Below are 12,029 nucleotides of genomic sequence, written 5' to 3'. Positions count from 1 at the left end.
ATGAACAGTTGTGTTGCTTTTCTGAAAAGCATCTGGACAGGACAAAGTGAGCTGAAGAGCCAAGTCTCTGCCATTTCTTCTCTGCCACTGGTTTCATTTGCCGTGGGTCTGTATTGATCTTGAATGTGATAGTACCATATGCAGCTTACTGCGCAGACTGTGAATTGGTAAGGTAAACAGGGCAAACGTGCTGTCAGTCTCTTGAGAAAGTGTTAATATTACACTGAGTTTGAGATTTTAATCACTCCTGTCAGGAAATGCTGAGTTAAGGTTCCCACAGTTGCTATTGCCTGCTGCCTGTGCTCTGCAGTAGATACTTCCTCGTGTTATCACGCGGCGTGCATGCACTAATAAAGAATACTCCATAGCTGCAGCTAAGATTAGGGAAGAGAGGTTTTCCCTTGGCAGAATAGTAATTGAATAATACTTCTCTCCAGATGTCTGGATACTTTAGCATCATTAAAGAATTAAATCTCCTAGCCTCTTTGTGAGAGGTCAGTCTTGTAGGGCCATCGAAAGTTTGGTTGGGCCACTCAAAAAGCTCTTAGGAAAGCTGAGGCCAGAGTCAAGATCTGCGCGTCGGCTGCAGGAACCTTCCTGATTCCCCCAGCCTGCTGATTTGGGACACAGGTGTTGCATTTGCCTGGCACTGGGTGCCCGTGAAGCAACAACCCCTTTGCAATAGCAGAGAAATTGTGGTGGAATCATTAGCTCACAAGTTCAGAGCAGGTTTTAACCTCTGTTTCTTTACACTGGCTTTATCTTCAGCAGCAGGGAGTACGGACAGTTGTTGTGGGGTTGCTGAAGGTTGAAGAACAACAAGGTTTCCACAAGTGAGTGGTAAATACCACCAGGAGGTCTACCAAAAAAAAAAAAAAAAGTGAGGACAAAGCTCTGTCAATATGCTGAATATAGAGGGTTTCTTACTTTTGTGTTTCTTCTATATGGCCTACTGTGCTCTTCTTGGAAGCTTGTTGTATGTTCACGTGTCACTCTGTGCTGGTAATGGGTGCATGTACCAGGGGACAGAGCAGCGATGTCGGAGCTGTAAGCAGCGCGTATCTTTGGGTGCTTGTTTGTATCTTCTTTCAGATGAGTAGTGCTGATCTCCTTTGGACCTCTGCATCATCTTCCATCTCCCAAGTCGTAGAAAATCAGATGAGGGGAACGGTCCTCTGCGGCTGGATGAGGGCACTGTCCGCTCAAAGCAGAGGAGGTTGAGAGCTGTCCTGCTTTTTTTCCTCTAGGTCAGGATTCAGCTAGCTGGAAACTTATCCAGCAATGCCTGGTGGGGACCATCTTCACAGCTTGCTCTGATTGGTTTCTTTCTGAGATGTGACATGTCTAAGGATTCTTACCTTTTGTCTTATTCAGTTCTTCTGGCCTGCTTGGTTTTATTTGACTTTGGCTGCTTCACCTATGCACCATGATGCTGCGTCCACTTACACTTCTGCTGCCCAGTCAGGGTCCAAGGCTGGAGAAAGCACTTTAGGGAATGCCTGTGCGTCCAGGAGTGCTGGGGAGTCCTCAGGGCTGCCGAAGTCACTGCCTTGACAAAGGCCGTGTGTCCTTAGTGAAAAGGGTCACCGTCCTAGCCAGCTCCTGCATGTTTCACATCTGTTTTTCCTTGGTGGTGTTTGTTGCTTCTGCTCTGCGCGCTTGTTCCTCTTGGGCAGCAGCCGCTCGGGTGGCTGGGCTGGCTCCTTCTCCTGGCTGGTTTCAGTGGGGGCAGTTTTTCATCTGGGGGAGCGGTCTGTTGGGTTCTGCGTCTGGAGAGGGGTGTTTCTAGGGAGCAGAGGGATGTTTGGTAGCAGTTCTGGTGCAGGTTTCTTGGCCATTTTGTTCTGTCAGCCTGTGCTTTGCTTGGACCAGTGGCACACGGGAGCGGTAGTGCCCTGTGTTCAGAGTTGGGGTTGCCTTTTTGCAGCTCCCTGCGGTCCTTCGGAGCACCTGGTTTGTTAAAAGGCCGTTGTGGTGTGCGGTGGGCATCGGTGAGCCGCGTCCAACTTTGCTTGTGCGCGTGTACCATAGAGGCAGCCCTGTCTACTGAGAGCGGCTCCCTTCGCTCTCAGCTCTTTTCTCACCTTGTAACTCTTTTGCGTTACACGTGACTAGAAAGAAGTGACAGGCAGAAGTGGAAATAATGTATTGCTGTAACGATGGTTTTTTTTCCATAGAGATGCATGGATAAGAGGCTGTTTGGGAACTCACTGGGGTGGCTGCCCCCGGGTCTGCTGCTGGGCTGGTGGGAGCATTGCTCCGCACTGCCAGCGTGGCTGGGTGCCTTTTCTCAGGACAGAGAGATATTGATCTTTCCTGTGCAGGCTCTTCTGAATAATCCCTGCTGGCTGAAGTACCAGGCTCCCTCATTTGCTACCTCCATGGTGTCAGGTGGGCAAAGTGCTCAGAATAGTCCTTTTCTAGGAGCCTCTGACGTGGAAAAGAAGGCGCTGAGGCTGTGCTCCTTGTTGAGATGGGCAGTATGAACGTGCAGGCATGCCTGCCTTCCACCCGTTGCTGGGACATGACTCCCTGAAAGGCTCACTGTGCAGGCTGCCCACGATGCCCCAAAAGCCTGTGCTGACTCTCGCATGCTGTTAGGGTTGTTTTTTTTACCGAACGCTGTATGCGTGCGCAGAGAGTGGAGGGAGTGGAAACCGCTGGACCGGCAGTGCCCGAAGGTGGCCAGCGGGCTGTCTGCAGAAGCCATTTCTCACGCCTGTTAAACATCTGAGCCACACCAGACCCGTGGTGTAGGTGTGTCCCCAAAGGGAGGGGACACACAAGGGAGTGTCCCCTCGGTTTTTCTCAGTGCGCCAGCTGGTAGCGGGACATACACAAGGTCTCAGAGCAAGGCCTTGGGTCGGGCTGCCACTGGCGCCTTGGCACGGGAAGGCGGCTTGTTTGAAATCAGAAAGGTTGTCGCCTCTACGCTTAGGTGCTCTCTAGTGTTTGACATGAGTGATCCCATCTGTGGTCTGCTGCGTTATGGTCTGCCCTTGCTGTCAGGGGAAGGCAGTGCTTCCCCTCCAGCCTGCTGCTCCTTGCTGTATTTGATCCACTCCTTTGCAGTGCTGCGAGCCTCCGCTGAGCCTCCCCTGCGGCACAAAAATGAGCAGAGACGCGCTCTGGGGTGGGAATGCTAGGCATGAGCAATCAGTTACAGGCTCCCCCTCCTGAGTTCTCTCCTTTCTCCACCACCCACATGGAAAAGCAGCACGAGATGTTGCATCCTTAATTGTTGTGCCTGAAGCGGGACTTGTGAGGGAGAAGCTTGGAGTTCCCTCTGTCCTGCCCAGGCAGCCTCCTTTCCTCACCGCTGCAAGCTTGCAGGAAGCTGTTGGGTTTGGTTACTCATTCGTGGAGGTCAGCACTAGGTCTGGGTTTTTTTTTCCTCTGTGTTTAGGAAACGGTTTACAAACTTGTTTTGAGCATGGGGAAGCTGGTGGCGTGCGAAAGAGACTTCTCAGCCTCGTTACTGCTGGACTCACGTTAATTCTCTGCCCTACCTCTTTTTCTGTAATCTCTTTCTTGGTTGGCAGCATGAGTATTTCTGAGTGCTTTCCACAGCCTGCGACCCCTCCGCCTCCTAATATGACCTCGGTCACCAAACCACCTTGGGCCTTTATTTTTACTCTAGCCATTTTGTTTCGCGTGGTGAGGTTGGTTTCTTTCGCCTAGCAGTGAGAAGACTTCTCTGCGGAGGAAGTAAAGGAGTGCCAGGCTGCAGTTGAAACTGGTTAAACACTAAAACCACACTCCTAGCCTCTCTGGGTTTGAGACGTGACATTCAGCCATGCAGCTTAGCACTGGCTTTTTTTGCCTGCCAGTTGTGCACCCTCCTCTGTTGCACTTAAACTTTTTTTTTTTTTTAATAAACTGTTTTTTACGTAAAAATGCTGGTAAAAACCTTCCCAGCTGCAGTTCCCGCGTTAGCGATCCAACCAGAGATGCTGTTGCACCTTGCCTGGCCTCGTGATCCTCCGTGGATGCTCAGTGCTGCTCTGCTAAAGCTCCTGGAGCTCGGCAGAGCTCTCAGAGCCTGGTTACTGATTTAGCCTGTGTGCGCATGTTGTGTAGAACCCACATGTTGCTTTCCAGTGCAACCTGACCTTTTGTCACTACCCAGAAAGTGAAGGCTAAACTATCAGTAAGAGTTTCCAGAAGTTGGTGTTGATTTTTTTTTTCCTTTTGTTTTTAGACTGTGTTGGTGGTTTTATTTAACTGTGAAGAACAAGGCAGGGGCTAATGTTACTTGAACGGGAGAGACAGCGACGTGTTCTCTTTCTGGTAACAGGCATCTGGTGCTAATGTGTGTAGCAGTATCGTGGTGGATCAGAGGTGGGAGCACTACGAGGACATCAGTGACTGATGCCTGTGTGAGGGGCTCTGCTCTATCCCAGTGCTCAGAGAGGCTGCGGTGAGGGGAGAGAGACTTCAGCTTCCAACAAGCTTCTCATACTCTAAAACCAAGTACAATCATCCAGAAACCGCCTTTCCCTGTCAGTCACTCTTTCCTCATTTCCTCTCCTGCCTGTGCTGATCAGCCAGGGATTTGTGTGTAACCGAACCCCCTCCTGCTGCTGCACGTTAGTCCTTTCTCGTGGCAGCGGATTTGATGATCCAGGCACTGCAGAGTGGTGTTGGGAGGGAGAGTTTGCACTTCAGACGTGAATCCTGCCAGAATTGGCAGTACGAGTAAAGGAAGTAAAATGCCTAATAGCAGGGTTGGGAAATTTCCCAGAGCAGGGTGAAGGCTGTAGACAGTGATTTCTCTTGAGCTTTTCTGCTTTGTTAGTCTGACCTTGATCTTTGTCTGCAGTTGGCCCAAGCCAACTTTTTCGGCTGTCTGTTGTACACTTTATGGGATGGGCACCTCGTATTCCACAGCCAAACCTCTTAATTCTGCCATGGGGAATGTTTATTTCTCCTCAAAGTTGAATGAGCCATTTCCAGACAGGCTTCGTATCCACTGTGGAGGTGGGTATTAGGAAAGAAACTTCCTTCCGGAGGATCAGGGAGTGGAACCTGCTGGAATCTGTGTCATTTCCTCTGTCCTTGGCTCTACTCTTCCTCCCTGGCAGATTTTGTCGCTGCATAATTCAGAGTGGAGAGGGAGATGCCTTCGTGCCCTGTGTGATACTGCCCAGGTAGAAGTGAAGGCTCCACAGTTGCTCCAGGAATGCAGCTGAGTGGACAGCCACCTCCAGGCGGTGGGAGCCCAGGGCACAGGCTGGCCGTTGAGCGGCTCCCGTTATCCCGGCTGGGGAGCGTGGCTGGGGGAGCGGGAACGTGAGGATTGCGTGCAGTAATGCTGTCATCCTGCTGGAAGGCTCTGCCTCTGCTCAGCCTGTTGTCCAAATGTCTTCTCTGTTGGCCGGACTCCACCCTAAGCCTTGCAGGGTTCAACCTTCACCTTTCTTAATTTCTCACATTCTCTCTCTCCTTCGTGCTTTAACCCCACAGATAATCTGTTGCGGGGTAGTGAAGAAGGCTGACAACGCCCGGCGCTACATTTACAGATCGCTTGTGACCAGAACTCATCACACATTTCTTGGTGTCAGTTTTCTATCACAGGAAGAGGATGCTGTTTACTCCTGGCAGACAGCGTGTGTTTGAGTATAAGCTGCTCTTTGCTGGTTGGGGCTGCTGCGGTGCAGAGCACGTGGCCTCTGCCTTACCTGCTGGACAAAGAAGGGCTCTGCCTGGTCATCTCCCTCTGAGTGCTTAACCAGGTGCAGCCTTGAAGAGCTGAGCTTGTATCCTAAACGACCTGCAGCACCAGAGCGAGTTTGTGAAAGGTTTTATGTTGAAAGTTAACTTGATATCTCAGCTGAGGACTCTCTGGCATGTTTGCATAGATTCGTAGAGTTTATGGCCAGCAGGGACCATTAGATCATCTAGTCTGATCTCCTGTATATCACAGGTCCTTAAATTTCACCCTGCTACTCCTGTATGAAGCCAAATAACTTGTGTTTGGCGAAAGCAAAGCTTCCAGAAAGACATCCAGTCTGGAGACTCCACCCTTTTCCTGGGGAGTCGATGCCAGTGATAATTGTACTGGTTCTGAAACACTTCTACCCTCTTTCCAGAGTGAACGTTTCCAGTTTCTGTGCTTTGCTGTTCTGCGGGTGTAAAGAGCCCCTAAGTACCATGGAGGCACTTTGCACCCTGCAATCGAATCGCCTCCCAGTCTTTTTTGATACACTAAACAGATCGAGCTGTTGAAGTTTTTGACTGCAAGACATCATTTCTAGCCTTTGAATTACTTTTATGGCTGTTTTTTGGACCCTTTCCAATTTCTCAGCATCCTTTTAAAAATAAGGGCACTACAACTGGATGCAGTACTTCGGCGTCAGCCTCGCCAGCGCCGTATGTAGCTGTGCGTGGGCTGTCCAGTGCCTGCTTGTGCATCTGAGGGACGCGTTAACCCCTTTTAGCGGACCTTGCTGCTCCAGTCCCTAGAGCCTTTCTGGAGAAGCTGCCTTGGGCATGGTCTCCTGGAGACTTGATGTGACATGATCCCAGATGTGCAACATGACATTTGATCTTGGAAACCCCCAGATTTTGAAGCGATTATAATAACCTTGTGTGAATGCGCTTCAGCCATCGTTACTTACTGCTCCATTCGCCTGGGTGTCGCAGGCAGTTTGACAGCAGAATTTGCTTTCAGGTCATTGATTAAAAACCTGGCTGATGAGTCTTGTCAAAACCTCTTTCCACCCAGTTCAGTGAGGGTCCCTGGAGACCACTGGTTTTTAAGAGGTTACTTAATCAGTTTTTAATCTATTTAATTGTAATTTTTTTTCCAAGAATGTTGCATGTTACTAATTCATAGAAACCAAACGTAGATACAAGCTTGGTTGAAAAGGAAATAGAATATTTATATGCACGTTATTTGACCTGTTTTCCTTAAATTGAAAGTTCTACTAGTAAATTCGTTATTAAATAATGTTAATTTATTGGTCAGGTATTTGTTTTGGAGCCAGTGAAGTCACCACTGCTTGATTTTTACGTTACTAAAAGTACATTACTAATGCACAATTTTCTTGCTTGTGTTTCTCATCTCACCTGCTCCATGCAGTGATGAAGGGAAATATCAAAAGCTCCTTGGTTTTGCTGGGGGCCTTCCTAAATGGGTCTTTTTCTCTTGCTGGGTTGCTGACATGCAGCTCTTACAGCCATGAGATGTGTCCTGGAGCTGTAGCTGCTGCAGTCCAGAAGATCAGGAAGCCGCAGGAGTGTCTCAGGGTCTTTTTCCCTGGAAACTAATTTTGTGTGTCTGAAGTCCACAAGACATCAGGGTTCTCTCTTTCTTCCATGTCGTAGCAAACTGGGTTTTACATGTGTGCAGTGTCTGATGTTAAGTGTCAGGATTCTCACTGGAATTGCTTGTAATGCTACAGAAATTAACCTGGTTCAGCGCAGGACATTGCAACTGCTAAACTGAAACCTGCACTAGAACCCGTGGCAAGAAGAAGCCAAGGTGAGCTCTGTATCCATTTGTGGTTGCAGGTGGTATGTGAAGAGGAGTGATTAGAGTAATTAGCCCAGCTGGAATTTGCCCGCAGCTCTGTGGCCACCTTGTAAATACTGCAGAAGTGCCTGACAGCCTTAATAGCCCTTTTGTCTTTTCTCCTTTATATAGGTAGCCATTTGCACAGAACACTTCCCACCACCACTTTGTTGCGATTGCACCTGTAACAGTAAAAAGCTCCTCCTGGTATCTTGCCAGTCGAGCCCGCTGCAGCGTCGTGGGCTTTGCAGGAAGCTCTGTATCAGTGCTTGCTGTTGTTTCAGCAAGATACTGCTGTGGAAAACACCAGCCAGAGCTGTGCCTTTCAGGTTTGCGATGGTGTGGGATAAAGGCTCAGGCTCGTATTTGGAAGGCCGTCTTCGGGGGAGATAGCAGGCTTGCTGCTGCTGTTGGGCTGTGTGGTGTAAAGCTCTGAAGGAGCTGCCTGCGAAAGAGAGGGATAATCTTAATATTTAACATGGTACATCTAGCCCTTGAGCTGGGAGTGAGAATATGGCATGATTTGGGTGCCTGGATGTTGTTTCACAGAGTTCTCAGCAAGGAAGCTGTGCCTGGAAAAGCCTGACTGCCCCAGAAACCCTGAAAATATTTGGGTTGAGTGTGGTACGTGTTTTGGAGTGGAGTTGTGTGGCTCTGTGGTCTGTATCCCAAGCCCTTGTCGCAGAGGAGACCTCCAGACTCAGGAGAACGTCCCGCTGGGCTCCAGTCCCTTCCACTCCGGTGGAGGCAGCGCATTTGTTATAGGCAGTTTTGCATCTGGTCTCGTGATTAATGGACTTGTCTTTTGCAGCCTATTTTGACTCTGACACCACTTTCTGCTCCACAGATGCTTTGCTGATGTTGAAGAAAGTTTGCCTCGCTTGATAAAGACCAGATCCTGAAATTTACTTCCAAACCTGAAGTAACAATTTTTAACTTGAAATGCTTTTTCCCCAGGAGTCGCCGCTCCAGAATCCTTCCCTTATTTGGTGCCTCCTTCACAGCTAGGACTGATGCTCAGGTGCCAAAGCTCTGTGTGCTCCTCGCAGTGAGCCAAGTGGGTCGGTGCTGGGTTCGAGCATGGCAGCTCTGCTTCCCGGCCTGGTTCGTGGCGCTCCTTTTCCTGCACACCCCGGTGGCATTTCCATTGTTTCTGTGCTGGGGTGGGGAAGGCATTTTCAACCCTTTTTGGTCAGTGCACAGTCTCTTGAGGTTGAGTCTTGCTTTCTTCTTTGCTGGCTCAAGACACGACAAACCTTTCCTGAAGCTGTCTGACCGCCTCTGTTCTGTGTGTTGTCAGGACGTACTCCTCGTGGCCTCTCGGTGATTTGAGCTGGCTGTTCCAGGACCGTTGCTATCTCTACACTTAGCCGCTCTGCGAGAAGTTGTTAGTCACTGTTGATTTCTTCCATGGTAACAAATCCAGTTTGGTTGGCGGTGCGGTGTGTGAATGCTCCCCGAGCAGCAGTGGACTGCTTCCTCTGGTGAGGTTGCCTCTTCCCAGGTGGATTTAGTCTGTCTGCACATGCTGACTCATGACAGCCAAAACAGCTGTTTTCAGCTTCAGGCACTACTGTGTGCAGGGACCCCTTCTTGACAGCTGGTTTGTTTTTGTAACTAATGCCTTCACTATATGCTCATAACTTCCATATCTGTGATGCCCACTTTTCAACTGGAAGGGCCAAAATCCATTTTTTGACATAGTTTTCTTGTTGTATAAGCCTTACTTCACGGGCTTTTCCCAAGCGACCAACTGGGACCAGCCAGATTTGCTTCCCTGGCCCAAGGAGCAAAGGTGCCCCCAAAGGGCAGCGATGCAAGTGCTCAGGGAGCCCTGTCTTCCCCTGGCATCCTGGCGTCGGTACAGGGACCATTTTCAGGAAAGCTTTGGAGGTGGCCACCCTTGGACTGCAGTGAGTGAGATGGAGGCAAGGAGTTGTTGTGGGCCTTATGCTAGCACCATAAGGGCAGCGAGCACGCTCGCGGGGCCGTGGGGAAGTGTTCCTCTCCGCCGTGTGAATGCAGAACAGCAGGTGACAGACTTCCTCCTCCCTGCCCTGCAGCCTGGCCGCTCGGTGGAAGTCACTGTTTCCCTCTCGCCGTGAGAAGCGGAGTTGGATGGGAGGAGCAGGGAGGGCTCCCGGAGACTGAGGGGCAGGTGACTCACTAGAGAAAGAGTCATTCAGAGAAAAGCCCAGTCAAAGCAGCCCGTGGCCTTAGCGTGAACTCGGAGATGAAAGGTCCAAAGTTAAGTGATGAGCTCATCAAAACCTTGAGGCTGTGGGAGAAAAAAGTGGCGAGAGAAGTGTGAGAGGTGCCTGCTTGAGATGCCACAGCGCTGGGGCACACAGGTCTCTGCCTGGGCTTGCTAAGTTCGTGCTTAAGTTGGCAAGAGGTATGCAACATGCTTCTTTCCTAGAGGCAGGTATCCTGCTTCCTTTAAAAGTAAAAAAAAAACCACATATTATACATTCACATGTCTGTGTCCCAGTTCAGCACTGGTTCCTGTGGAGTGCGACTGGTTAGTCCTTGGGATTGCGAGTGAAAAGGCTGGGTGTGAGACTTGCTCTGAGAAGATGGGGGCGAAGCTGAGGTCCTGACAAGCCCTCCTGGAGCTGGGTGTCTCTGGGGGAGCACTTGGGGCACATCCCCGCAGGACGCGGGCGTCACTTTCCATTCGAGGTGGGGAGTTTTGGTACTCCCGCGCTGCCAGTAAAGTGGTGCGAGGATTGCAGGGCGAGTGTTCCCGGGGCTGTGGGTGAACGTGGGCCTTCGAGAAAAACTTCTACCCCAATTTCTTCTTTCCCCCACGTGCAGCCTGCTGATTGCAGCGTTGCGCCAGGCTTTCCAGTAGAGATGGGTCAGGCCACGAGCTCCTGCCCTTTTCCGTATCCTTCATCAGAGAGCATGAGCACGGACCCCCCTCCTGCAGCTCCTGCAGGCAGCAGCAGCCCGTGGGCATGCTGTGGGGCAGAGCTCTGCCCGCCGCCCCACCAAGGCTCTTGCACCTCAGCTGGGGGCTCAGACATGTTGGGCTGTGTCTCTGTCAGGGTGTCTGATCGCAGCTGGAGCCACAGAGCCTGTCACAAACCAGCTTTCGACCTCCACACGCAGTTGCCTGAAAAAAAAGGACGTGTTAACGGTTTCAAGCTCTGAGCTGCCCTGGTGTCCTGAGGAGGATGGAGGAGAAGCAGCTATATCCAGACTTCACTGGCAGAGCGAATAAGGGCTTTGCTGTGCTGTCCCAGTATTCCCCAGTCTCTTCTGGGTTTCATCTGCAGAGTCAATAAAATGGTGGCAAATGAAGTCAAGTTCCAGTGGAAAGGGCTCTTTAGGGCAGCAGTAAAATAGTGAGTAAGCAAGAACCCCGTGCTGCGGGGGCCAGTTTAATTGGTCTGGCTTGTTTTATGAGACAGGTTTTATGTTTAAACTCGCACATGGCCCAGGAGCGACTCTGCAGCAGGGCATCATTCTCCTGCATGGGTCCTCCGGGAACGCAGCCGGGTTAATTACACCTAACCCAGCAATCGCACCTCGCGGAGCCGCTGGCATAAGTCATGGCGTGAGCTGAGGGGTTCCACAAACGCGGGTGGCAGGCAGCAACAGAGCTAGGGCTGCCCATGATAACCGTCCCCTGCAGCCAGGCCTGCTGGGGGTCTTGGTGCTGCCTGGGGCCATTGGCCCGTGGCCATCTTGCACCCTCTCACGTGTGCCCAGCTCTTGGCTGGGCATTGCCACAGCTCTGCCTGGTAACCTCATCCTCCCTCTGCGCGTCTGATCCGCCCCGTGAATGGAAGTGGTTTCCCTGACCTTAACAGAGGCGTTCAAGAAATGAAAATCTTGGGCGAACGGCAGCGGAGCGGTGGTGCTCGGACTGAGTTGCTCCTGGTCAGCATCTCGCCGCGCGGTGCTCGGAGCCTGGCTTTTCTCACCGTGCTGAGGCTGTGCAGGTGCGTGGGCGCGAGAGGAAAGCCTCTGGCTGTGGAGAAGGTGAGAGCGGGGCCAGTCCACTCCTGGCTGACACAGCCACCTCCAGGGCCTGGCACAGGGACGACTTACCCACCCACGGCCTTCTTCAAAGCCCTTGAGATAATGACTGGGAAAGCCCGGAGCTCTGCTGAGCTAGCAGAGGTGGCTTAGAGCAGTCCTAAGTAATGAATCAAGTCGGGTTTTGATGGTACCGGACCTAAGCGGGACAGGAAGGTGCCATCACGCCATGTGCTGCCGCCAGCTCCCCCTGTATCTCCTTAGCTCCATGTTGCTCTGCTCAGCATCGCTGCTCCAGGCTTTCAGGGGCTTTTCTGATAGATCTGAGCACCGGCTCCTTTGCTGTAGTTGCTTAAGGCTGGAGTTAAGTGAAGGGGCACAGCCTCACCCCAGTGCCCCTCACAAATGAGCACTCCTCGCTTTGCTCCTGCACTCGCTGTGTTGGCTTTTCTACGGGAAAACATTGCCGAGAACATCCCACTCCCTCTCCACCTCGACCAGAGGCTGCTCCCAGCCTCCACCGCCG

General features: G+C 51.3%; 1 protein-coding gene across 2 annotated transcripts in view; it reads left to right on the top strand.

The window, feature by feature from the left end:
- Nucleotides 1–12,029, top strand: part of SMG6 (SMG6 nonsense mediated mRNA decay factor) — a 113,554-nt gene that overhangs the window by 13,249 nt on the left and 88,276 nt on the right. The gene's annotated exons all lie outside the window — the stretch shown is intronic.

The sequence above is a fragment of the Opisthocomus hoazin genome, chromosome 20 (assembly GCF_030867145.1).
Source record: "Opisthocomus hoazin isolate bOpiHoa1 chromosome 20, bOpiHoa1.hap1, whole genome shotgun sequence".
Classification (NCBI taxonomy): Eukaryota; Metazoa; Chordata; class Aves; order Opisthocomiformes; family Opisthocomidae; genus Opisthocomus; species Opisthocomus hoazin.
The sequence above is the reverse complement of the archived record's forward strand: the minus strand, read 5'-3'. Positions and strand labels throughout refer to the sequence as shown.